At 43.6% G+C, this 23,746-nt stretch overlaps 5 non-coding genes across 5 annotated transcripts; 4 read left to right on the top strand and 1 right to left on the bottom strand.

Annotated features, from left to right (window-relative positions):
- Positions 1-1,971: 1,971 nt before the first annotated feature.
- Positions 1,972-2,085, bottom strand: LOC140265955 (U5 spliceosomal RNA). Its single transcript, XR_011906634.1, has one exon. It is a non-coding gene; the product is annotated as a U5 spliceosomal RNA (small nuclear RNA).
- A 15,927-nt stretch (positions 2,086-18,012) lies between these two features.
- Positions 18,013-18,126, top strand: LOC140265995 (U5 spliceosomal RNA). The gene has a single exon (XR_011906670.1). It is a non-coding gene; the product is annotated as a U5 spliceosomal RNA (small nuclear RNA).
- A 308-nt stretch (positions 18,127-18,434) lies between these two features.
- LOC140320571 (U2 spliceosomal RNA) lies at positions 18,435-18,618 on the top strand. The gene has a single exon (XR_011918406.1). It is a non-coding gene; the product is annotated as a U2 spliceosomal RNA (small nuclear RNA).
- Positions 18,619-20,889: 2,271 nt separating this feature from the next.
- LOC140266013 (U5 spliceosomal RNA) lies at positions 20,890-21,003 on the top strand. The gene has a single exon (XR_011906686.1). It is a non-coding gene; the product is annotated as a U5 spliceosomal RNA (small nuclear RNA).
- A 316-nt stretch (positions 21,004-21,319) lies between these two features.
- LOC140320410 (U2 spliceosomal RNA) lies at positions 21,320-21,510 on the top strand. Its single transcript, XR_011918262.1, has one exon. It is a non-coding gene; the product is annotated as a U2 spliceosomal RNA (small nuclear RNA).
- The last annotated feature ends 2,236 nt before the right edge of the window (positions 21,511-23,746 follow it).

The raw sequence follows: 23,746 nt of genomic DNA, 5'->3' as shown, positions 1-23,746 counted from the left end.
ACGTTTACCTTGCTGTTTAAAAAAAGTCTGGGTCGTTTCCTTCACCATTTCCCACCATTGTGCATGTGTTTCGTAGAGGTCTTGAAGGGTCTGCCACTCTTTATAACATTCCCTGTACTGACTGACTATGATTTCATCCTCCAACAGGGAACAGTTGAGTTTCCACAGACCACTTCCTACCGTCACACCAGAAGGGGGTGAAAGGGTGCAGGAGAGCATAAGGTGGTCTGAAAAGAAAACAGGGGTTAATCTAACATCAGTGGGTGGGCAATCTCTAGTAAAGAAATAATCAATGCGAGAGGCTCTGGTGCCATCATGACTAAACCAGGTGAAGCCCTCCTCTCTGGGATGCATGGTTTTAAAACAGTCAGTAAGCTTAAAATCCCTGCATATGCCCTGAAGTAAAATCAAAGTCTTATCCACTTTAAAATCTACCCCTGCTCTTTTTCTATCTTTCCTGCTCAAGATACAGTTAAAATCCCTCCTACAACTAAAGGTACTTGCCCTAGCATGTAAAGCTGTATATCTTCTAAAAGGTCATACCTTTCATTTTTTCCATTGAAACCATAAATATTTAAGAGGTTAAAGTCTTGCCCCATAAAATTCAAGTGTGCTAAAAGTGCCCGTCCGTCTCTCACCACTGTGCTACCTTTCACCAGAACATGCAGATTTTTAATTAGAATGGCCACACCATCATTTTTATTTTGATTTGAGCCACTCCATATCGATAAATGGGGCCACATTTCCTCCCACTGTCTATGGTTTTTTAAAAAAGGTAGTCCACATTCTTGTATTAAAAACACATCTGATTTTATGGAGTCTAAGAAGGATAAAATACTCTGGGCTCTTGTCTTTGATTTCACACTTCTCACATTTAGTGTTGAGAAGGTGAGAACCATTAAAAGCATAAAGGAAAGTAGGTATGTCATTTTCGTTTTTCTAAGTTATCAAAACAAATTACACACAGGTTATTTCTTGGGAAACTAGCTCTTCCTTCATTTCTTTAGGTGAAAAGTGAGTAGGGTGATCTATATTTCCTTTTCGGACTCTCGGTGTTGGCCTCTGACGCAATGTTGCATTTAACTTTGAGTCCCTGGGGGTTGATTGCAGAGCTGAAGTTAAAAAGGAGACCTCATTTGGTGAGTCGGAGGGGAAGACTCTTGGTTCTTCCACTGAAGAACTGTCTGAAAGGGACCTAACCCTTCCCCTCTTCTCTGATACCACTGGGGAATCAGAGGCTCAGATGCCGTCCTCTTCGGCTGTTGACCTTCGGGGAGGTGAGTATCTTCACTAGACTCACCTGTCTGCTCTTCCTCCTCATTTAGCGTAGCTCCACCCTCTGCCTGTGAATTCTCACAGACTTCAACACTGAGTGGTGAGGCCTCTACAGGCCCCTCCCCTTTTTGCTCCTCACTTCCAATCCAAGCTTTTGGCGGGAAGTTTGAATTTATTGGGTCAACCTCTTCACTTTGTTCACCAACTGCCACCTTTGGTCCTTCTCTTTGTTGGCTTGACTGTGGCTTTACCGTCTTTAATTTGTTGGCAAAAGATTTAGGGCAATCTCTGAAGAGGTGATTTAATTCTCCACAGAGATTACATTTCCTGCCATTTGGACACTCTCCAAAAGTTTGCCCAATTTCTCTGCTCTTCCCACATAACACCTTGGTACAAGCCTCAACCAGGTGCCCATGCTCACCACACTTGCGGCAGAACTTGGGCTGCCCCTGGTAGTGGATGTAACCTCGGTTTTCAAGGTGGCCAGAGTGTCGCCCACCCGCTGCACTGAGCACTCTTCAGCCCTTTTAAATGGTATAACTTTGCACTCCCGCACGCTCCAGCAAGCACCATTCAAGCAACAACTTTGCACTCCAGCTTCGAACATCGGCACAGTCGCAACAAGTAAGGCGACTCTACTCAGAGAAGTCACTCTGCACAGTAAGAAGATTTCTTTTGCACAGACAGAAAGGGCTTCACCCGCAAAGGTAAAGCCTGCCAAAAATAGAAACAACTCATTAGTGCTGCTCTCCACAGAAATCTTTAGTAAAAGGCGAAAGACTTGTACGTTATGAAGAGAAACCAGAGTACGATTATCCGTCACTGCGGGAGCAGGGCATCAGGCTAGTTGGCATAGCCACCTTCCCCATGGTGAGCTTTGCTTGGTTGAGACGCTTGCTCCCCCCCCCCTTGCTCCTCGGCTGACCAACTAGGAACAATCGGGCCCTATTCGATGGCTGCCTTGTCTTTTACTCTGTGCAAAAGACAAGGCAGCAACAAAAACACCACGAGAATCCCGTATTGAGGCTTTGTTCTGATCGCTCATTCGGTGTCGCGTTTCTTTCAAGCAATTCTCCCGGTTAGCCCACACTCGGCTCGCTCCCATAGCCGTGTTAAAGTCTACTTTGCATTCACTCTCTTTTCTCAGCAGACTCTTGGGATTTTATCTATAAAATGAATTCCTTCACTCAAACTATGTGAAAACTGCTTTGTCCTTAATATTTACCGTGTCTAGAAAGATTTAAACAAAAAAAACAACGTTGTACTTTGCAGTAAAAAAAAGAGCAAATCTAAAGTTTCAGGAATCCGAGAATAAGCTTACTTTCATGAGTGCTTCACGATTTCGGATTTTGCTATAAAATGAATTCCTTCACTCAAACTAAATTAAAACTGCTAAACCGCTAATCTGTTACATGTAAGGCAGATGTCAAATTCACCGAAATAGGATCTAAGGGTATTCGGCCAATCGAGCTGTAGCAGCTTCGGTAAAAGAGTATAAGTTGAAGAGTTTGTGAATAAAGGTGTGCGCACACATAGTGAGCTGTAGGAAAATAGGCAGGGAGCAATGCCGGCTGGGGTATATGTTCTTGTATGTTGTCTGACTGTTTGATTTGAATGTGTTGTGTAAGTGTCCTGTTGAATGTTTGGGCTTTGACACTTCACTGTGGTTGTTAACTGTGTGGTGTGTCCTGAAATGTTATATGTTTGGGCTGTGTGACATGCTTAATGCTTGTCAGTAGCTACCCACTTATTCATATATAGCAACTGACAACATAAGAAGTCCGGACATACTTTGATAGTAGTTGTAGAAGTATCCTTATTGATAATAGATCACTAATTCATAGTGATAGAACAGTAGATGAACAGGTGCTTGCACATGTCTCACGAAAATAAAATGGGTGTATGATTGCTGACGGCAGAGCAATACTGCCAAACTTATGAGTTCTTGTGGCAAACTTGATTCAGTGTCTTGACGTGTATACGCTGTTTCGCTGACTTGATTGTCACAAGAAACAAAGTGTGTTTGATAAGATCCGACCATTTTATTACGGGAGGATCAGTATGTATGGATTCTGATGTGACTGATAAACCCATTCGTATCTTAAGCATAATCTAATACGTGAGACAACGCCCTGGCACACGATAAAAAAAAAAAAAGAGAGAGAGCGGTTTTGTGTCCCCACAGTCCATAATGTAGAAAAGAGAGAAAAAAGCCTTTCTGATTTGGTGTGTGTGCTCATAGTGCAGAGTGTAGAGAAAAGAAAGCCGTTTTGGTGTCACGGGTGTTGTGACTTACACACACACATTTCTAAATTGAGAAAGGAAATTATTTTAGAGGAAGCACTAGAGTTTAGATCCCACATTTGTTGATAGGCATTCATTTATTTCTTCACTTCTGATGAAGTTTAAACAATAAACAACAAATTTTGTATTATGAGAAAGAACCAGACTCATTCTTCAGGAATCCGAAAATAAGCTCTATTTTATGAGTTATGCACGAATTCGGATTCTCCTATAAAACGAATTCATTAACTCAAACCAAGTTAAGACTGCTTTGTCCTTCATATTTATTCATGTCTAATCAAGTTTCAACGATAAACAACGTTGTACTTTGTAGAATGAGAAAGAACTTCTTCAGCAATAAGCATCTCTCGACATATGACGAAATACAGATTTTGCTATAAAATTAATTCCTTCTATCAGCCTGACTTAAAACTGTTTGTCCTCCTTATTTATCCACTTCAAATCAAGTTTCGACAATTAAAAAAAATTTGTAGTTTGAGAAAGAACAATTTAATCTTCAGCAATCAGTATAAAAAGAGGTGCAAATGCCAACCATACATACCTAAAAGGTGGAGCGGAAGTATTCAGCTGCAAGTAGGTGTGAATGTTCGACCATAATTTGTAAAAAGCGGGTAAGAAATGGTTCGAATGCCCGACTATATATTAACAAAAGCGGGAGGAGAGGTCTTCGGATGAGAGTGGGTGAGAATTTCCAACCATAATCTATAAAATACGGTGAAAAAAATATGTGAATGCCTCATAGAACACTAAAAGCGGAAGTGTTCGGCTGCAAGAAGGTGTGAATGTCCGACTATATTTGGTGAAAAGCAGGTGAAGCAAGGTCTGAATGCCCAACCTTACATCATCAAAAGCGAGATCAGAGGTGTTTGGCTGCAAGAAGGCCATAGTTTGCCAAAAGCGGGTAAGGTGCAAATGTCCGACTAAATATCAACAAAATTTGGGGCGGAGGTCTTCGGATGCAAGTGGGTGTGAATGTCCGACTATATTTGGTGAAAAGCAGGTGAAGCAAGGTCTGAATGCCCAACCTTACATCATCAAAAGCGAGATCAGAGGTGTTTGGCTGCAAGAAGGCCATAGTTTGCCAAAAGCGGGTAAGGTGCGAATGACAGACTAAATATCAACAAAAGTGGGGGCGGAGGTCTTCGGATGCAGGTGGGTGTGAATATCCCACCATACAAGTATGGTGGAGAGGAAGCTGTGAATGGCCGACCATAGTAAAAGGCGAGTGAGAGAAGGTGCGAATGTCAAACCATACATAATCAAAACAGGGAGCGGAGGTGTTCTGCTGTAAGAAGGTCTGAATGTCCAACCATAATTTGTAAAAACCGGGGAAGAAAAGGCTCGAAAGCCCAACTATACACCATCAAAAGTGGGAGCGGAGGTGTTCAGCTGCAAGACGGTCTGAATGTCCATCAATAATTGCTAGAAAACATGAAAGAAAATTTTCGAATATCAAACTGCACATGATCATAAGCGGGAGAGGAGATGTTCAGCTGCAAGAAGGTGTGAATGTCTACCCATAATTACTGAAAAATGGGTAAGAAAAGGTGCGAATGCCTAACCATACATCATCAAAAGAGGGAGCGGAGGTGTTCCGCTTTAAGACGGTGTGAATGTCCGACCATAGATGGTAAAAAGCGGGTAAGAAAAGGTTAAATTACCCGACTGTACACAATCAAAAGAGGGAGCGGAGTTGTTCAGCTAAGAGAAGGTGTGAAAGTCCGACCTTGGTTTGTAAAAAGCGGGTAAGAAAAGGTTCGTATGCCCGAATTTACACCATCAAAAGCGGAAGCGGAGGTGTTCGGCTGCAAGATATTGTGAAGGTCCGACCAAAGTTTGTAAAAAGCAGTTAAGAAAAGGTTCGAATATCTAACCAAACATAATCAAAAGCGGGAGCAGAGCTGTTCCACTGGAAGGTAGGTGTGAATGTCAGATCATAATTTGCAAAAAGCTGATGAGAAAGGGTGATAATGCCCGACTATACACCATCAAATGCGGTAGCGGAGTTGTTCGGCTGTGAGTAGGTGTGAATCTCCAACCATAATTGCTGAAAAATGTGTTAGAAAAGGTAAAAATGCCGGTCCATACATAATCAAAATCGGGAGAGGTGGTGTTCAGCTGCAAGAAGGTCTAAATGTCCATCAATAATTGCTAGAAAACATGAAAGAAAATTTTCGAAAATCAAACCACACATGATCATAAGTGGGAGAGGAGGTGTTCAGCTGCAAGAAGGTGTGAATGTCCACCCATAATACCTGAAAAATGGGTAAAAAAAAGGTGCGAATGCCCAACCATACATCATCAAAAGCAGGAGTTCATGTGTTCGGCTACAAGAAGGTGTGAACGTCCAACCAAAGTTTGTAAAAAGCAGTTAAGAAAAGGTTCGAATATCCAACCATACATAATCAAAAGCGGGAGCAGAGCTGTTCGACTGCAAGTAGGTGTGAATGTCAGATCATAATTTGCAAAAAGCTGATGAGAAAGGGTGAGAATGCCCGACTATACACCATCAAATTCGGTAGCGGAGTTGTTCGGCTTTGAGTAGGTGTGAATCTCCAACCATAATTGCTGAAAAATGTGTTAGAAAAGGTAAAAATGCCGGTCCATACATAATCAAAATCGGGAGAGGTGGTGTTCAGCTGCAAGAAGGTCTAAATGTCCATCAATAATTGCTAGAAAACATGAAAGAAAATTTTCGAAAATCAAACCACACATGATCATAAGTGGGAGAGGAGGTGTTCAGCTGCAAGAAGGTGTGAATGTCCACCCATAATACCTGAAAAATGGGTAAAAAAAAAGGTGCGAATGCCCAACCATACATCATCAAAAGCAGGAGTGCATGTGTTCGGCTACAAGAAGGTGTGAACGTCCAACCAAAGTTTGTAAAAAGCAGTTAAGAAAAGGTTCGAATATCCAACCATACATAATCAAAAGCGGGAGCAGAGCTGTTCGACTGCAAGTAGGTGTGAATGTCAGATCATAATTTGCAAAAAGCTGATGAGAAAGGGTGAGAATGCCCGACTATACACCATCAAATGCGGGAGCGGAGTTGTTCGGCTGTGAGTAGGTGTGAATCTCCGACCATAATTGCTGAAAAATGTGTTAGAAAAGGTAAGAATGCCGGTCCATAAATCATCAAAAGCGAGAGAGGTTGTGTTCGGCTGCAAGTAGGTGTGAATGTCCAGCCATAATTACTCACAAACGGGTAAGAAAAGGTAGTATTGCCAGACCATATATGATCAAAACAGGGAGCGGAGGTGGTTCAGCTGCAAGAAGGTTTGAATGTCCGACTAAAGTTCAAATATATTAACAAAAGCGGGAGGAGAGGTCTTCGGATGAGAGTGGTTGAAAATTTCCAACCATAATGTATAAAATGCGGTGAAAAAAAGGTGTGATAGAACACTAAAAGGTGGAGCGAAAGTGTTGGGCTGCAAGAAGGTGTGAATGTCCGACTATATTTGGTGAAAAGCAGGTGAAGCAAGGTCTGAATGCCCAACCTTACATCATCAAAAGCGAGATCAGAGGTGTTTGGCTGCAAGAAGGCCATAGTTTGCCAAAAGCGGGTAAGGTGCGAATGTCCGACTAAATATCAACAAAATTTGGGGCGGAGGTCTTCGGATGCAAGTGGGTGTGAATGTCCGACTATATTTGGTGAAAAGCAGGTGAAGCAAGGTCTGAATGCCCAACCTTACATCATCAAAAGCGAGATCAGAGGTGTTTGGCTGCAAGAAGGCCATAGTTTGCCAAAAGCGGGTAAGGTGCGAATGTCCGACTAAATATCAACAAAATTTGGGGCGGAGGTCTTCGGATGCAGGTGGGTGTGAATATCCCACCATACAAGTATGGTGGAGAGGAAGCTGTGAATGGCCGACCATAGTAAAAGGCGAGTGAGAGAAGGTGCGAATGTCAAACCATACATAATCAAAACAGGGAGCGGAGGCGTTCTGCTGTAAGAAGGTCTGAATGTCCAACCATAATTTGTAAAAACCGGGGAAGAAAAGGCTCGAAAGCCCGACTATACACCATCAAAAGTGGGCGCGGAGGTGTTCAGCTGCAAGACGGTCTGAATGTCCATCAATAATTGCTAGAAAAAATGAAAGAAAATTTTCGAATATCAAACTGCATATGATCATAAGCGGGAGAGGTGTTCAGCTGCAAGAAGGTGTGAATGTCTACCCATAATTACTGAAAAATGGGTAAGAAAAGGTGCGAATGCCTAACCATACATCATCAAAAGAGGGAGCGGAGGTGTTCCGCTGTAAGACGGTGTGAATGTCCGACCATAGATGGTAAAAAGCGGGTAAGAAAAGGTTAAATTACCCGACTGTACACAATCAAAAGAGGGAGCGGAGTTGTTCAGCTAAGAGAAGGTGTGAAAGTCCGACCTTGGTTTGTAAAAAGCGGGTAAGAAAAGGTTCGTATGCCCGAATATACACCATCAAAAGCGGAAGCGGAGGTGTTCGGCTGCAAGATATTGTGAACGTCCGACCAAAGTTTGTAAAAAGCAGTTAAGAAAAGGTTCGAATATCTAACCAAACATAATCAAAAGCGGGAGCAGAGCTGTTCGACTGGAAGTAGGTGTGAATGTCAGATCATAATTTGCAAAAAGCTGATGAGAAAGGGTGAGAATGCCCGACTATACACCATCAAATGCGGTAGCGGAGTTGTTCGGCTGTGAGTAGGTGTGAATCTCCAACCATAATTGCTGAAAATGTGTTAGAAAAGGTAAAAATGCCGGTCCATACATAATCAAAATCGGGAGAGGTGGTGTTCAGCTGCAAGAAGGTCTAAATGTCCATCAATAATTGCTAGAAAACATGAAAGAAAATTTTCGAAAATCAAACCACACATGATCATAAGTGGGAGAGGAGGTGTTCAGCTGCAAGAAGGTGTGAATGTCCACCCATAATACCTGAAAAATGGGTAAAAAAAAGGTGCGAATGCCCAACCATACATCATCAAAAGCAGGAGTTCATGTGTTCGGCTACAAGAAGGTGTGAACGTCCAACCAAAGTTTGTAAAAAGCAGTTAAGAAAAGGTTCGAATATCCAACCATACATAATCAAAAGCGGGAGCAGAGCTGTTCGACTGCAAGTAGGTGTGAATGTCAGATCATAATTTGCAAAAAGCTGATGAGAAAGGGTGAGAATGCCCGACTATACACTATCAAATGCGGTAGTGGAGTTGTTCGGCTGTGAGTAGGTGTGAATCTCCAACCATAATTGCTGAAAAATCTGTTAGAAAAGGTAAAAATGCCGGTCCATACATAATCAAAATCGGGAGAGGTGGTGTTCAGCTGCAAGAAGGTCTAAATGTCCATCAATAATTACTAGAAAACATGAAAGAAAATTTTCGAAAATCAAACCACACATGATCATAAGTGGGAGAGGAGGTGTTCAGCTGCAAGAAGGTGTGAATGTCCACCCATAATACCTGAAAAATGGGTAAAAAAAAGGTGCGAATGCCCAACCATACATCATCAAAAGAAGGAGTGCATGTGTTCGGCTACAAGAAGGTGTGAACGTCCAACCAAAGTTTGTAAAAAGCAGTTAAGAAAAGGTTCGAATATCCAACCATACATAATCAAAAGCGGGAGCAGAGCTGTTCGACTGCAAGTAGGTGTGAATGTCAGATCATAATTTGCAAAAAGCTGATGAGAAAGGGTGAGAATGCCCGACTGTACACAATCAATAGCGGGAGCGGAGTTGTTCGGCTACAAGAAGGTGTGAAAGTCCGTCCATGGTTTGTAAAAACCGGGAAGAAAAGGCTCGAAAGCCCGACTATACACCATCAAAAAGAAGGTTTGAATGTCCATCAATAATTGCTTTAAAACAAGAAAGTAAATTTTTGAATATCAAACCGTACATGATCATAGGAGAGGAGGTGTTCCGCTGTAAGACGGTGTGAATGTCCGACCATAGTTGGTAAAAAGCGGGTAAGAAAAGGTTAAAATACCCGACTGTACACAATCAATAGCGGGAGCGGAGTTGTTCGGCTACTAAAAGGTGTGAAAGTCCGACCCTGGTTTGTAAAAAGCGGGTAAGAAAAGGTTCGAATGCCCGAACATACACCATCAAAAGAGGGAGCGGAGGTGTTCCGCTGTAAGACGGTGTGAATGTCCGATCATAGTTGGTAAAAAGCGGGTAAGAAAAGGTTAAATTACCCGACTGTACACAATCAAAAGAGGGAGCGGAGTTGTTCAGCTAAGAGAAGGTGTGAAAGTCCGACCATGGTTTGTAAAAAGCGGGTAAGAAAAGGTTCGTATGCCCGAATATACACTATCAAAACCGGAAGCGTAGGTGTTCGGCTGCAAGAAGGTGTGAACGTCCGACCAAAGTTTGTAAAAAAGCAGTTAAGAAAAGGTTCGAATATCTAACCAAACATAATCAAAAGCGGGAGCAGAGCTGTTCGACTGCAAGTAGGTGTGAATGTCAGAGAATAATTTGCAAAAAGCTGATGAGAAAGGGTGAGAAATCCCGACTATACACCATCAAATGCGGTAGCGGAGTTGTTCGGCTGTGAGTAGGTGTGATTCTCCAACCATAATTGCTGAAAAATGTGTTAGAAAAGGTAAGAATGCCGGTCCATACATCATCAAAAGCGGGAGAGGTGGTGTTCGGCTGCAAGTAGGTGTGAATGTCCATTAATAATTGCTTTAAAACATGAAAGAAAATTTTCGAATATCAAACCTTACATGATCATTAGCGGGAGAGGAGGTGTTCAGCTGCAAGAAGATGTGAATATCCACCCATAATTACTGAAAAATGGGTAGGAAAAGATGCGAATGTCCAACCATAAATCATCAAAAGCAGGAGTGGAGTTGTTCAGCTACAAGAAGGTATGAAAGTCCAACCATGGTTTGTAAAAAGCGGGTAAGAGAAGGTTCGAATACCCGAATATATACCATCAAAAGCGGAAGCGGGGGTGTTCGGCTGCAAGAAGGTGTGAACGTCCGACCAAAGTTTGTAAAAAGCAGTTAAGAAAAGGTTTGAATATCCAACCGAACATAATCAAAAGCGGGAGCAGAGCTGTTCGACTGCAAGTAGGTGTGAATGTCAGATCATAATTGCTGAAAAATGTGATAGAAAAGACTAGAATTCCAGACAATACATCAACAAAAGCGGGAGTGGTGGTTTTTCGGCTGCAAGTAGGTGTGAATGTCCAGCCATAATTACTCACAAACGGGGGAAGAAAAGGTAGTATTTCCAGACCACACATGATCAAAACAGGGAATGAAGGTGGTTCAGCTGCAAGGTGTGAATGTCTGACTAAAGTTTGTAAAAACCGTGTAAGACAAGGGGCGAATGACCGACAATGTATGATCAAAAGAGGGAGCGGAGGTTTTCGGCTGCAAGGTCTGAATGTCCAACCATAATTTGTAAAAATCGGGGAAGAAAAGGCTCGAAAGCCCGACTATACACCATCAAAAGCGGGAGCAGAGGTGTTCAGTTGCAAGAAGGTCTGAATGTCCGAAATAATTACTGAAAAATGGGTAAGAAAAGGTGCGAATGCCAAATCATACATCATCAAAAGCAGGAGCGGATGTGTTCGGCTACAAGAAGGTTTGAATGTCCGACCATAGTAAGTAATAGGTGGGTAAGAAAAGGCTCGAATGCCCGACTATACACCATCAAAAGCGGAAGCGGAGGTGTTCGGCTGCAAGACGGTGTGAACGTCCGACCAAAGTTTGTAAAAAGCATTAAGAAAATGTTCGAATATCCAACCAAACATAATCAAAAGCGGGAGCAGAGCTGTTCGACTGCAAGTAGGTGTGAATATCAGATCATAATTTGCAAAAAGCTGATGAGAAAGGGTGAGAATGCCCGACTATACACTATCAAATGTGGGAGCGGAGGTGTTCGTCTGTGAGTAGGTGTGAATGTCCGACCATAATTGCTGAAAAATGTGTTAGAAAAGGTAAAAATGCCGGACCATATATCATCAAAAGCGGGAGAGGTTTTGTTCGGCTGCAAGAAGGTGTGAATGTCCAGCCATAATTACTCACAAACGGGTAAGAAAAGGTACTATTGCCAGACCATATATGATCAAAACAGGGAGCGGAGGTGGTTCAGCTGCAAGAAGGTTTGAATGTCCGACTAAAGTTTGTAAAAAGCGGGTAAGACAAGGTGTGAATGCCCGACAATGTATGATCAAAAGAGGAGCGGAGGTTTTCGGCTGCAAGAAGGTCTGAATGTCCACCCATAATTACTGAAAAATGGGTAAGAAAAGGTGCGAAAGCCCAACCGCACATGATCATAAGTGGATGAGAAGGTGTTCGACTGCAAGTAGGTGTGAATGTAAGATCATAATTTGTAAAAAGTGGGTAAGAAAAGGTAAGAATGCCCAACCATAAATTATCAAAAGCGGCAGCAGAGTTTCGGCTGGTATTTATCAATGTCTAGATAGATTTCAACAAAAAACAACGTTGTACTTTGCAGTAAAAGAAAGTGCAAATAAAAAGTTTTAGGAATCCGAGAATAAGCTTATTTTCATGAGTTCTGCACGATTTCGGATTTTATGTATAAAATGAATTCATTCACTCAAACCAAGTTAAAACTGCTTTTTCCTTCATATTTATCAATGTCTAGATCGACTTCAACAAAGAACAACATTGTGTTTTGCATCTAGACATTGATGAATATGGAAGGACAAAGCAGTTTTAACTTGGTTTGAGCACAGCAATTCATTTTATAGCAAAATCCGAAATCGTGCAGAACTCATGAAAGCAGGCTTATACTCGGATTCCTTAAACTTTAGATTTGCTCTTTCTTTTACTGCAAAGTACAACGTTCTTTTTTTGTTTAAATATTTCTAGACATCCGCTTTTGATGATGTATAGTTGGGCTTTCGAGCCTTTTCTTACCCGGTTTTTACAAATTATGGTTGGACATTCAGACCTTGCAGCCGAACACCTCCGCTCTCTCTTTTGATCATACATTGTTGGGCATTCGCACCTTGTCTTACCCGCTTTTTACAAACTACAGTCAGACATTCACACCTTGCAGCTGAACCTCCGCTCCCTGTTTTGATCATGTATGGTCTGGCAATACTACCTTTTCTTCCCCCGTTTGTGAGTAATTATGGCTGGACATTCACACCTACTTGCAGTCGAACAGCTCAGCTCCCGCTTTTGATTATGTTTGGTTGGATATTCGAACCTTTTCTTAACTGCTTTTTACAAACCATGGTCGGACTTTCACACCTTCTTGTAGCCGAACAACTCCGCTCCCGCTATTGATTGTGTACAGTCGGGTATTTTAACCTTTTCTTACCCGCTTTTTACCAACTATGGTTGGACATTCACACCGTCTTACAGCGGAAAACCTCCGCTCCCGCTTTTTATGGTGTATAGTCGGGCATTCGAACCTTTTCTTACCCGCTATTTACAAACTATGGTAGGACATTCAAACCTTCGTGTATCCGAAAACCTCCGCTCTCTCTTTTGATCATACATTGTCGGACATTCGCACCTTTTCTTACCCGCTTTTTAAAAACCATGGTCGGACTGTCACACCTTCTTGTAGCCGAACACATCCGCTCCCGCTATTGATTGTGTACAGCCGGGTATTTTAACCTTTTCTTACCCGCTTTTTACCAAGTATGGTCGGACATTCACACCTTCGTACAGCGGAACACCTCCGCTCCCTCTTTTGATGGTGTATGTTCGGGCATTCGAACCTTTTCTTACCCGCTTTTTACAAACTATGGTCAGACATTCACACCTTCTTGCAGCCGAACAGCTCTGCTCCCGCTTTTGATTATGTTTGGTTGGATATTCGAACCTTTTCTTAACTTCTTTTTACATATTTTGGTTGGACGTTCACACCTTCTTGTAGCCGAACACTTCCACTCCTGCTTTTGATGATGTATGGTTGGGCATTCACACCTTTTTTTTGCCCATTTTTCAGGAATTATGGGTGGACATTCACACCTTGCAGCTGAACACCTCCTATCCCACTTATGATCATGTGCGGTTTGATTTTCGAAAAGTTTCTTTCATGTTTTCTAGCAATTATTGATGGACATGTAGACCTTCTTGCAGCTGAACACCTCCGCTCCCGCTTTTGATCATACATTGTCAGGCATTCGCACCTTGTCTTACCCACTTTTTACAAACTTTAGTCGAACAGTCACACCTTTTTGCAGCCGAACACCACCTCTACCGCTTTTGATGATGTATGGTCCAGCATTCTTACCTTTTCTAACACATTCTTCAGCAATTATGGTCGGACATTCACACCTACTCAGAGCCGAACACCTCCGCTCCCGCATTTGATGGTCTATAGTCGGGCATTCTACAGCGGAAAAGACTCATTCTTATGTTTGGTTAGATATTCGAACCTTTTCTTAACTGCTTTTTACAAACTTTGGTCGGACGTTCACAATATCTTGCAGCCGAACACCTCCGCTTCCGCTTTTGATGGTGTATATTCGGGCATACGAACCTTTTCTTACCCGCTTTTTACAAACCAAGGTCGGACTTTCACACCTCTTAGCTGAACAACTCCGCTCCCTCTTTTGATTGTGTACAGTCGGGTAATTTAACCTTTTCTTACCCGCTTTTTACCAACTATGGTCAGACATTCACACCTTCTTACAGTGGAACACCTCCGCTCCCTCTTTTGATGGTGTATGTTCGGGCATTCGAACCTTTTCTTACCCGCTTTTTACAAACTATGGTCGGACATTAAAACCTTCTTGTAGCCGAACACATCCACTCCTGCTTTTGATGATGTATGGTTGGGCATTCGTACCTTTTCTTACCCATTTTGCAGTAATTATGGGTGGACATTCACACCTTTTTGCATTTTAACACCTCCTCTCCCGCTTATGATCATGTGCGGTTTGATATTCGAAAATTCTCTTCCATGTTTTCTAGCAATTATTGATGGACATTCAGACCTTCTTGCAGCTGAACACCTCCGCTCCAGCTGTTGATGGTGTATAGTCGGGCTTTCGAGCCTTTTCTTCCCCGATTTTTACAAATTATGGATGGACATTCAGACCTTCTTTCAGCCGAAAACCTCCGCTCCCTCTTTTGATCATACATTGTCGGGCATTCGCACCTTTTCTTACCCGCTTTTTACAATTCATGGTCGGACTTTCACACCTTTTAGTAGCGGAACAACTCTGCTCCCGCTATTGATTGTGTACAATAGGGTATTTTAACCTTTTCTTACCTGCTTTTTGCCAATTATGGTTGGACATTCACACCTTCTTACAGCGGAACACCTCCGCTCCCTCCTTTGATGGTGTATGTTTGGGCATTCGAACCTTTTCTTACCCGCTTTTTACAAACTATGGTCAGACATTCTAACCTTCTTGTAGCCGAACACATCCACTCCTGCTTTTGATGATGGGTATTCAAACCTACTTGTTGCCCGCTTTTCATTAATTATGGGTGGACATACACACCTTGTCGCAGCCAAACACCTCCGCTCCCTGTTAGGATCATGTATGGTTGGGCATTCGTACCTTTTCTTACCCATTTTGCAGTAATTATGGGTGGACATTCACACCTTCTTGCATTTGAACACCTCCTCTGCCGCTTATGATCATGTGCGGTTTGATATTCGAAAATTCTCTTCCATGTTTTCTAGCAATTATTGATGGACATTCAGACCTTCTTGCAGCTGAACACCTCCACTCCAGCTGTTGATGGTGTATAGTCGGGCTTTCGAGCCTTTTCTTCCCAGATTTTTACAAAATATGGATGGACATTCAGACCTTGTTTCAGCCGAAAACCTCCGCTCCCTCTTTTGATCATACATTGTCGGGCATTCGCACCTTTTCTTACCCGCTTTTTACAAACCATGGTCGGACTTTCACACCTTTTAGTAGCGGAACAACTCTGCTCCCGCTATTGATTGTGTACAATCGGGTATTTTAACCTTTTCTTACCTGCTTTTTGCCAACTATGGTCGGACATTCACACCTTCTTACAGCGGAACACCTCCGCTCCCTCCTTTGATGGTGTATGTTCGGGCATTCGAACCTTTTCTTACCCGCTTTTTACAAACTATGGTCAGACATTCACACCTTCTTGCAGCCGAACACTTCCGCTCTACCTTTTAGTGTTCTATGGGGTATTGACACCTTTTTTTTCACCGCATTTTATAGATTATGGTTGTAAATTCTCACCCACTCTTATCCGACGACCTCTCCTCCTGCTTTGGTTAATATATAGTCCGGCATTCGAACCTTTTCTTACCCGCTTTTTACAAATTATGGTCGAACATTCACACCTACTTGCAGCCGAACACCTCCGCTCCCACTTTTGATGGTGTATAGTCGGGCTTTCTAGCCTTTTCTTCCCCGGTTTTTACAAATTATGGTTGGACATTCAGACCTTGCAGCCGAAAACCTCCGCTCCCTCTTTTGATCATACATTGTCAGGCATTCGCACCTACTTGCAGCCGAATACTTCCGCTCCACCTTTTAGTGATGTATGGTTGGCATTTGCACCTTTTCTTACCCTTTCTTACCCTACTGATTGCTTAAGATTAAGTTGTTTTTTCTCAAACTACAACATTTTTTTAATTGTTGAAACTTGATTTGAAGTGGATAAATAAGGAGGACAAACAGTTTTAAGTCAGGCTGATAGAAGGAATTAATTTTATAGCAAAATCTGTATTTCGTCATATGTCGAGAGATGCTTATTGCTGAAGAAGTTCTTTCTCATTCTACAAAGTACAACGTTGTTTATCGTTGAAACTTGATTAGACATGAATAAATATGAAGGACAAAGAAGTCTTAACTTGGTTAGAGTTAAGGAATTCGTTTTATAGGAGAATCCGAATTCGTGCATAACTCGTAAAATAGAGCTTATTTTCGGATTCCTGAAGAATGAGTCTGGTTCTTTCTCATAATACAAAGTTTGTTGTTTATTGTTGAAACTTCATCAGAAGTGAAGAAATAAATGAATGCCTATCAACAAATGTGGGATCTAAACTCTAGTGCTTCCTCTAAAATAATTTCCTTTCTCAATTCAGAAATGTGTGTGTCTAAGTCACAACACCCGTGACACCAAAACGGCTTTCTTTTCTCTCTTTTCTCTACACTCTGCACTGTGAGCACACACACCAAATCAGAAAGGCTTTTTTCTCTCTTTTCTACATTATGGACTGTGAGGACACAAAACCGCTCTCTCTTTTTTTTTTTGATTGTGTGCCAGGGCGTTGTCTCACGTATTAGATTATGCTTACGATACGAATGGGTTTATCAGTCACATCAGAATCCATACATACTGATCCTCCCGTAATAAAATGGTCGGATCTTATCAAATACACTTTGTTTCTTGTGACAATCAAGTCAGCGAAACAGCGTATACACGTCAAGACACTGAATCAAGTTTGCCACAAGAACTCATAAGTTTGGCAGTATTGCTCTGCCGTCAGCAATCATACACCCATTTTATTTTCGTGAGACATGTGCAGGCACCTGTTCATCTACTTTTCTATCACTATGAATTAGTTTATCTATTATCAATAAGGATACTTCTACAACTACTATCAAAGTATGTCCAGACTTCTTATGTTGTCAGTTGCTATATATGAATAAGTGGGTAGCTACTGACAAGCATTAAGCATGTCACACAGCCCAAACATATAACATTTCAGGACACACCACACAGTTAACAACCACAGTGAAGTGTCAAAGCCCAAACATGTAACATTCAACAGGACACTTACACAACACATTCAAATCAAACAGTCAGACAACATACAAGAACATATACCCCAGCCGGCATTGCTCCCTGCCTATTTTCGTACAGCACACTATGTGTGCGCACACCTTTATTCACAAACTCTTCAACTTATACTCTTTTACCGAAGCTGATACAGCTCGATTGGCCGAATACCCTTAGATCCTATTTCGGTGAATTTGACATCTGCCTTACATGTAACAGATTAGCGGTTTAGCAGTTTTAATTTAGTTTGAGTGAAGGAATTCATTTTATAGCAAAATCCGAAATCGTGAAGAACTCATGAAAGTAAGCTTATTCTCGGATTCCTGAAACTTTAGATTTGCTCTTTCTTTTACTGCAAAGTACATCGTTGTTTTTTTTTTGTTTAAATCTTTCTAGACATGGTAAATATGAAGGACAAAGCAGTTTTAACATAGTTTGATTGAAGGAATTCATTTTATAGATAAAATCCCAAGAGTCTGCTGAGAAAAGAGAGTGAATGCGAAGTAGACTTTAACACGGCTCTGGGAGCGAGCCGAGTGCGGGCTAACCGGGAGAATTGCTTGAAAGAAACGCGACACCGAATGAGCGGTCAGAACAAAGCCTCAATACGGTGTTCCCGTGGTGTTTTTGTTGCTGCCTTGTCGATTGCACAGGGGCACGCGTTTCAACCAAGCAACGCTCACCATGGGGCAGGTGGCTATGGCAACTAGCCTGATGCCCTGCTCCCGCAGTGACGGATAATCGTACTCTGGTTTCTCTTCATAACATACAAGTCTTTCGCCTTTTACTAAAGACTTTCGTGGAGAGCAGCACTAATGAGTTGTTTCTATTTTTGGCAGGCTTTACCTTTGCGGGTGAAGCCCTTTCTGTCTGTGCAAAAGAAATCTTGTTACTGTGCAGAGTGACTTCTCTGAGTAGAGTCGCCTTACTTGTTGCGATTGTGCCGATGTTCGAAGCTGGAGTGCAAAGTTGTTGCTTGAATGGTGCTTGCTGGAGCATGCGGGAGTGCAAAGTTATACCATTTAAAAGGGATGAAGAGTGCTCAGTGCAGCGGGTGGGCGGAGGTGCAACGTGACACTCTGGCCACCTATGGCCATAAAAAGAACACTGCTACAAGTGCGCATTGTGCCAGCAAGGGCCCTCGGACCTGAAACAGTGGACCGTTATCGCTTCTCGGCCTTTTGGCTAAGATCAAGTGTAGTATCTGTTCTTATCAGTTTAATATGTCCTCTATACAAGGACTACATATTAAATGGATTTTTAAGAATAGGAGTTGAAAAAGAAGCTTGCTCCGTTCACTCCAAGCATCGACCCAGTACTGCAGTGCCGCTGGGAACGGTGCGCTCTTCTCTGCTCTTGTGAAAAAGCAAACAGCGGTGCAGGATGGAAGTTTCAGGGAGCCCAAGATGAAACTTTCTTTTAATCTGCTGAGAAAAGAGAGTGAATGCAAAGTAGACTTTAACACAGCTCTGGGAGCGAGCCGAGTGTGGGCTAACCGGGAGAATTGCTTGAAAGAAACGCGACACCGAATGAGTGGTCAGAACAAAGCCTCAATACGGTGTTCCCGTGGTGTTTGTGGCTGCCTTGTCTTTTGCACAGAGTAAAAGACAAGGCAGCCATCGAATAGGGCCCGATTGTTCCTACTTGGTCAGCCGAGGAGCAAGGGGGGGGAGCAAGCGTCTCAACCAAGCAAATCTCACCAAGTAGGAACAATCGGGCCCTATTCGATGGCTGCAACACATGAAAGAGATATTGATGCGAGACCCGATCAAAAGCTTTTTCAAAGTCTAAATTTAAGATGACAAGCCGGGTGTTTCTGTCTCTAGCGTAACCAATGATGTCTCGAATCAGTACGAGGATGTCGGTGAGTTGTCTCTCTGAGATGGCACAAGCCTGGTCTGGGTGAATTACCTCCTCTAAAACAGAGGACATCCGTGTCGTTAAAACCTTGCTAAAAAGTTTACAGTCAAAGTTTAAAAGTGTGATGGGCCTCCAATTCTTTAGGTCAGTCTTATCATTTTTATCAGAAGTGAAGAAATAAATGAATGCCTATCAACAAATGTGGGATCTAAACTCTAGTGCTTCCTCTAAAATAATTTCCTTTCTCAATTTAGAAATGTGTGTGTGTAAGTCACAACACCCGTGACACCAAAACGGCTTTCTTTTCTCTACACTCTGCACTATGAGCACACACACCAAATCAGAAAGGCTTTTTTCTCTCTTTTCTACATTATGGACTGTGGGGACACAAAACCGCTCTCTCTTTTTTTTTTTATCGTGTGCCAGGGCGTTGTCTCACGTATTAGATTGTGCTTACGATACGAATGGGTTTATCAGTCACATCAGAATCCATACATACTGATCCTCCCGTAATAAAATGGTCGGATCTTATCAAACACTATTTGTTTCTTGTGACAATCAAGTCAGCGAAACAGCGTATACACGTCAAGACACTGAATCAAGTTTGCCACAAGAACTCATAAGTTTGGCAGTATTGCTCTGCCGTCAGCAATCATACATCCATTTTATTTTCGTGAGACATGTGTAGGCACCTGTTCATCTACTGTTCTATCACTATGAATTAGTTTATCTATTATCAATAAGGATACTTCTACAACTACTCTATCAAAGTATGTCCGGACTTCTTACGTTGTCAGTTGCTATATATGAATAAGTGGGTAGCTACTGACAAGCATTAAGCATGTCACACAGCCCAAACATATAACATTTCAGGACACACCACACAGTTAACAACCACAGTGAAGCGTGTCAAAGCCCAAACATGTAACATTCAACAGGACACTTACACAACACATTCAAATCAAACAGTCAGACAACATACAAGAACATATACCCCAGCCGGCATTGCTCCCTGCCTATTTTCCTACAGCTCACTATGTGTGCGCACACCTTTATTCACAAACTCTTCAACTTATACTCTTTTACCGAAGCTGCTACAGCTCGATTGGCCGAATACCGAATAATCCTAATTCGGTGAATTTGACATCTGCCTTACATGTAACAGATTAGCGGTTTAGCAGTTTTAATTTAGTTTGAGTGAAGGAATTCATTTTATAGCAAAATCCGAAATCGTGAAGAACTCATGAAAGTAAGCTTATTCTCGGATTCCTGAAACTTTAGATTTGCTATTTCTTTTACTGCAAAGTACAACGTTGTTTTTTTTGTTTAAATCTTTCAAGACATGGTAAATATGAAGGACAAAGCAGTTTTAACATAGTTTGAGTGAAGGAATTCATTTTATTGATAAAATCCCAAGAGTCTGCTGAGAAAAGAGAGTGAATGCGAAGTAGACTTTAACACGGCTATGGGAGCGAGCCGAGTGTGGGCTAACCGGGAGAATTGCTTGAAAGAAACGCGACACCGAATGAGCGATCAGAACAAAGCCTCAATACGGGATTCTCGTGGTGTTTTTGTTGCTGCCTTGTCTTTTGCACAGAGTAAAAGACAAGGCAGCCATCGAATAGGGCCCGATTGTTTCTACTTGGTCAGCCGAGGAGCAAGGGGGGGGGGGGCAAGCGTCTCAACCAAGCAAAGCTCACCATGGGGAAGGTGGCTATGCCAACTAGCCTGATGCCCTGCTCCCGCAGTGATGGATAATCGTACTCTGGTTTCTCTTCATAACGTACAAGTCTTTCGCCTTTTACTAAAGACATCTGTGGAGAGCAGCACTAATGAGTTGTTTCTATTTTTGGCAGGCTTTACCTTTGCGGGTGAAGCCCTTTCTGTCTGTGCAAAAGAAATCTTGTTACTGTGCAGAGTGACTTCTCTGAGTAGAGTCGCCTTACTTGTTGCGACTGTGCCGATGTTCGAAGCTGGAGTGCAAAGTTGTTGCTTGAATGGTGCTTGCTGGAGCGTGCGGGAGTGCAAAGTTATACCATTTAAAAGGGCTGAAGAGTGCTCAGTGCAGCAGGTGGGCGGAGGTGCAAAGTGACACTCTGGCCACCTATGGCCATAAAAAGAACAGGGGTGTTAGCGGACAAGTGCGCATTGTGCCAGGAAGGGCCCTCGGACGTGAACCAGTGGACAGTTGTCGCTTCTCGGCCTTTTGGCTAAGATCAAGTGTAGTATCTGTTCTTATCAGTTTAATATCTGATATGTCCTCTATACGAGGACTACATATTAAATGGATTTTTAGCAATAGGAGTTGAAAAAGTAGCTTGCTCCGTTCACTCCAAGCATTGACCCCGTACTGCAGTGCCGCTGGGAACGGTGCGCTCTTCTCTACTCTTGTGAAAAAGCAAACAGCGGTGCAGGATGCAAGTTTCAGGGAGCCCAAGATGAAACTTTCTTTTAGTCTGCTGAGAAAAGAGAGTGAATGCGAAGTAGACTTTAACACAGCTCTGGGAGCGAGCCGAGTGCGGGCTAACCGGGAGAATTGCTTGAAAGAAACGCCATACCAAATGAGCGGTCAGAACAAAGCCTCAATACGGTGTTCCCGTTGTGTTTTTGTTGCTGCCGCTGTTTGCTTTTTCACAAGAGCGCACCTGTTGAGGGGGGGCCTGGGGGGGGCCTGGGTGATGGTGGGTCTCAGGCCCGGGCTGCTGCGACTGGTGTGACCGGGTGGTTTGTTTGTTTGTTTTTTGTTGTTGTTTGTTTGTTTTTTGTAGAGGTCCTCCGGAGTGGGGTTGGGTTGAGTGGGGTGGGGCGGGATGGGTACCTTCTGGGGGTACAGTAGCTCCCAGAATATGGTCGCTGCAGGCCCCGAGCCTGGTGGACATCAGGCCCTCCTGTCCTGTGTTGGCTCCCTGGTAGCGGGGATGCCTATTGCAGCCAGTCCCTGGCTGCCCCCAGTGTATATCCCCATACCCCTCTCCCTTCTGGCTCCTGTACACAGCACACACTCACACATGAAGGGTTTTGGGGGCGTGTGTGTTCGGTGGGGTGTAGTGGACTCTGCAGTAGTTGCACTCTGCAGTTCCCACCCCTGTTTTAATTACACCTTAGACATTACTACTTATCAAACACACTCACACACACACATTAGGTCTTGGGGGGTGGTTACACTGAGTGGCATCTGGTGGGCGGGGCTCTTTGGGTATGTAGGCTGCCCAGAGGGCCACGCTCCCAGTTCTACAAGTTTGGCTGCCCCTCAATTTTAATTGCTCACTATTAGAAAATATTGAAGAGCCAGAAGGGTGAGGGGAGGGGTCTTCTTCGCACACCCCTGCTTCCTGGTTGCTGCTCGGGGCGGGAGGGGCCAGGAGGATTAATTAATTGTTCTGCTGGTTTGGGGTCTGTGGTGGCTGGGGGGCTGCTGGCCCCCTGGTGTGCCCTGCACTACACCCCAGTGGAGTCGAGGGAGGGAGGACGTGTGGATGTATGGGACATGAAAGTGTGTGTGGTAATGATTGGGCCTGGATCTTGGACTTGCTGTCGCCTGGCCTGCCTGTGCTTCTCCCGATGGGGGGGGCGGCGTGGCCTCTCTCCGCTGCTCGCGACTTCACCCACCTGTGGGCACGTCTTGACTCCCAGGGCACTTGGCCAGGGGTGCTGGGGCAGGCGCTGACCCACTGTGTGGCTGTCTGGGGCGCTTGGCCCTCCTGGGTATTGGGTGGGTTCTCTGCCGGGGGGTTTGGGGGCGCTCGGGCTCCTGGGGCCCGGATCCAGTGCACGGCCCATGTCTGGGCGGCTGGGGCCTGGCGACGTCGGTGGGCTGTTGCCCCTGGCTCCCGGAGGGCCTCTGCCCTATGCTTATGGGGGCTCTTTCCGGGGGCTTCCTCTGCAGTCTTCTGGGTGGATGCGTGGTTGCCCCTGCGGTGGGCTTCCTGGGTTCTGTGCTCTGTGGGGGCTGCTGGTGGCCTGGGTCTTGTGGCCCTCTCTGCCTGCTTCTGATTGCTTGGGGGGGCTGTGGATTGTGGCCCTGTACGTTTATACACTACAATAACTAAGCACGGTTATCATGTAGGTCCTGTGCCATGGGTGTTGCATGTTCTCACACACACACAACCACATTCATTAGTCCAGTAGCATGGTCGCTAAGCAGTTGATGTATTATCATGTCGTCTCAGGTCATCTATATCCACAGCTGTGTTGTATGCGATGTATGTTCTGTTTTTCTCTTCTTTCCTCTTCTTCTTTCCTTGTCCCCCGGTCCGGTTCAGTTCTATTACATGTCATATATTGTAAACAGAAATAAATAAATGGGCATCAAGGGGAGCTTTACATTTATAAAACTTCCCTTGGCAAAGCAAATCTGTTTGGCATCAAAGGTATTCAGACTACAATTCTGCTGCCATAATGCTGAACACGATAAGGGGAAAAAAAAAAAAAAGTAAAGAAGACAGTTCTGCCGAAAGCCAGGGACTAGACCTGTTCTAAGTTCTGTACTTTTTAAAAGGGAGCCAACACAGGACAGGAGGGCCTGATGTCCACCAGGCTCGGGGCCTGCAGCGACCATATTCTGGGAGCTACTGTACCCCCAGAAGGTACCCATCCCGCCCCACCCCACTCAACCCG

Source organism: Leuresthes tenuis, unplaced genomic scaffold (assembly GCF_036924035.1).
Source record: "Leuresthes tenuis unplaced genomic scaffold, fLeuTen1.0.hap1 SCAF_12, whole genome shotgun sequence".
Classification (NCBI taxonomy): domain Eukaryota; kingdom Metazoa; phylum Chordata; class Actinopteri; order Atheriniformes; family Atherinopsidae; genus Leuresthes; species Leuresthes tenuis.
Note: the sequence above shows the minus strand (reverse complement) of the source record. Positions and strands in the feature narration are given on the sequence as shown.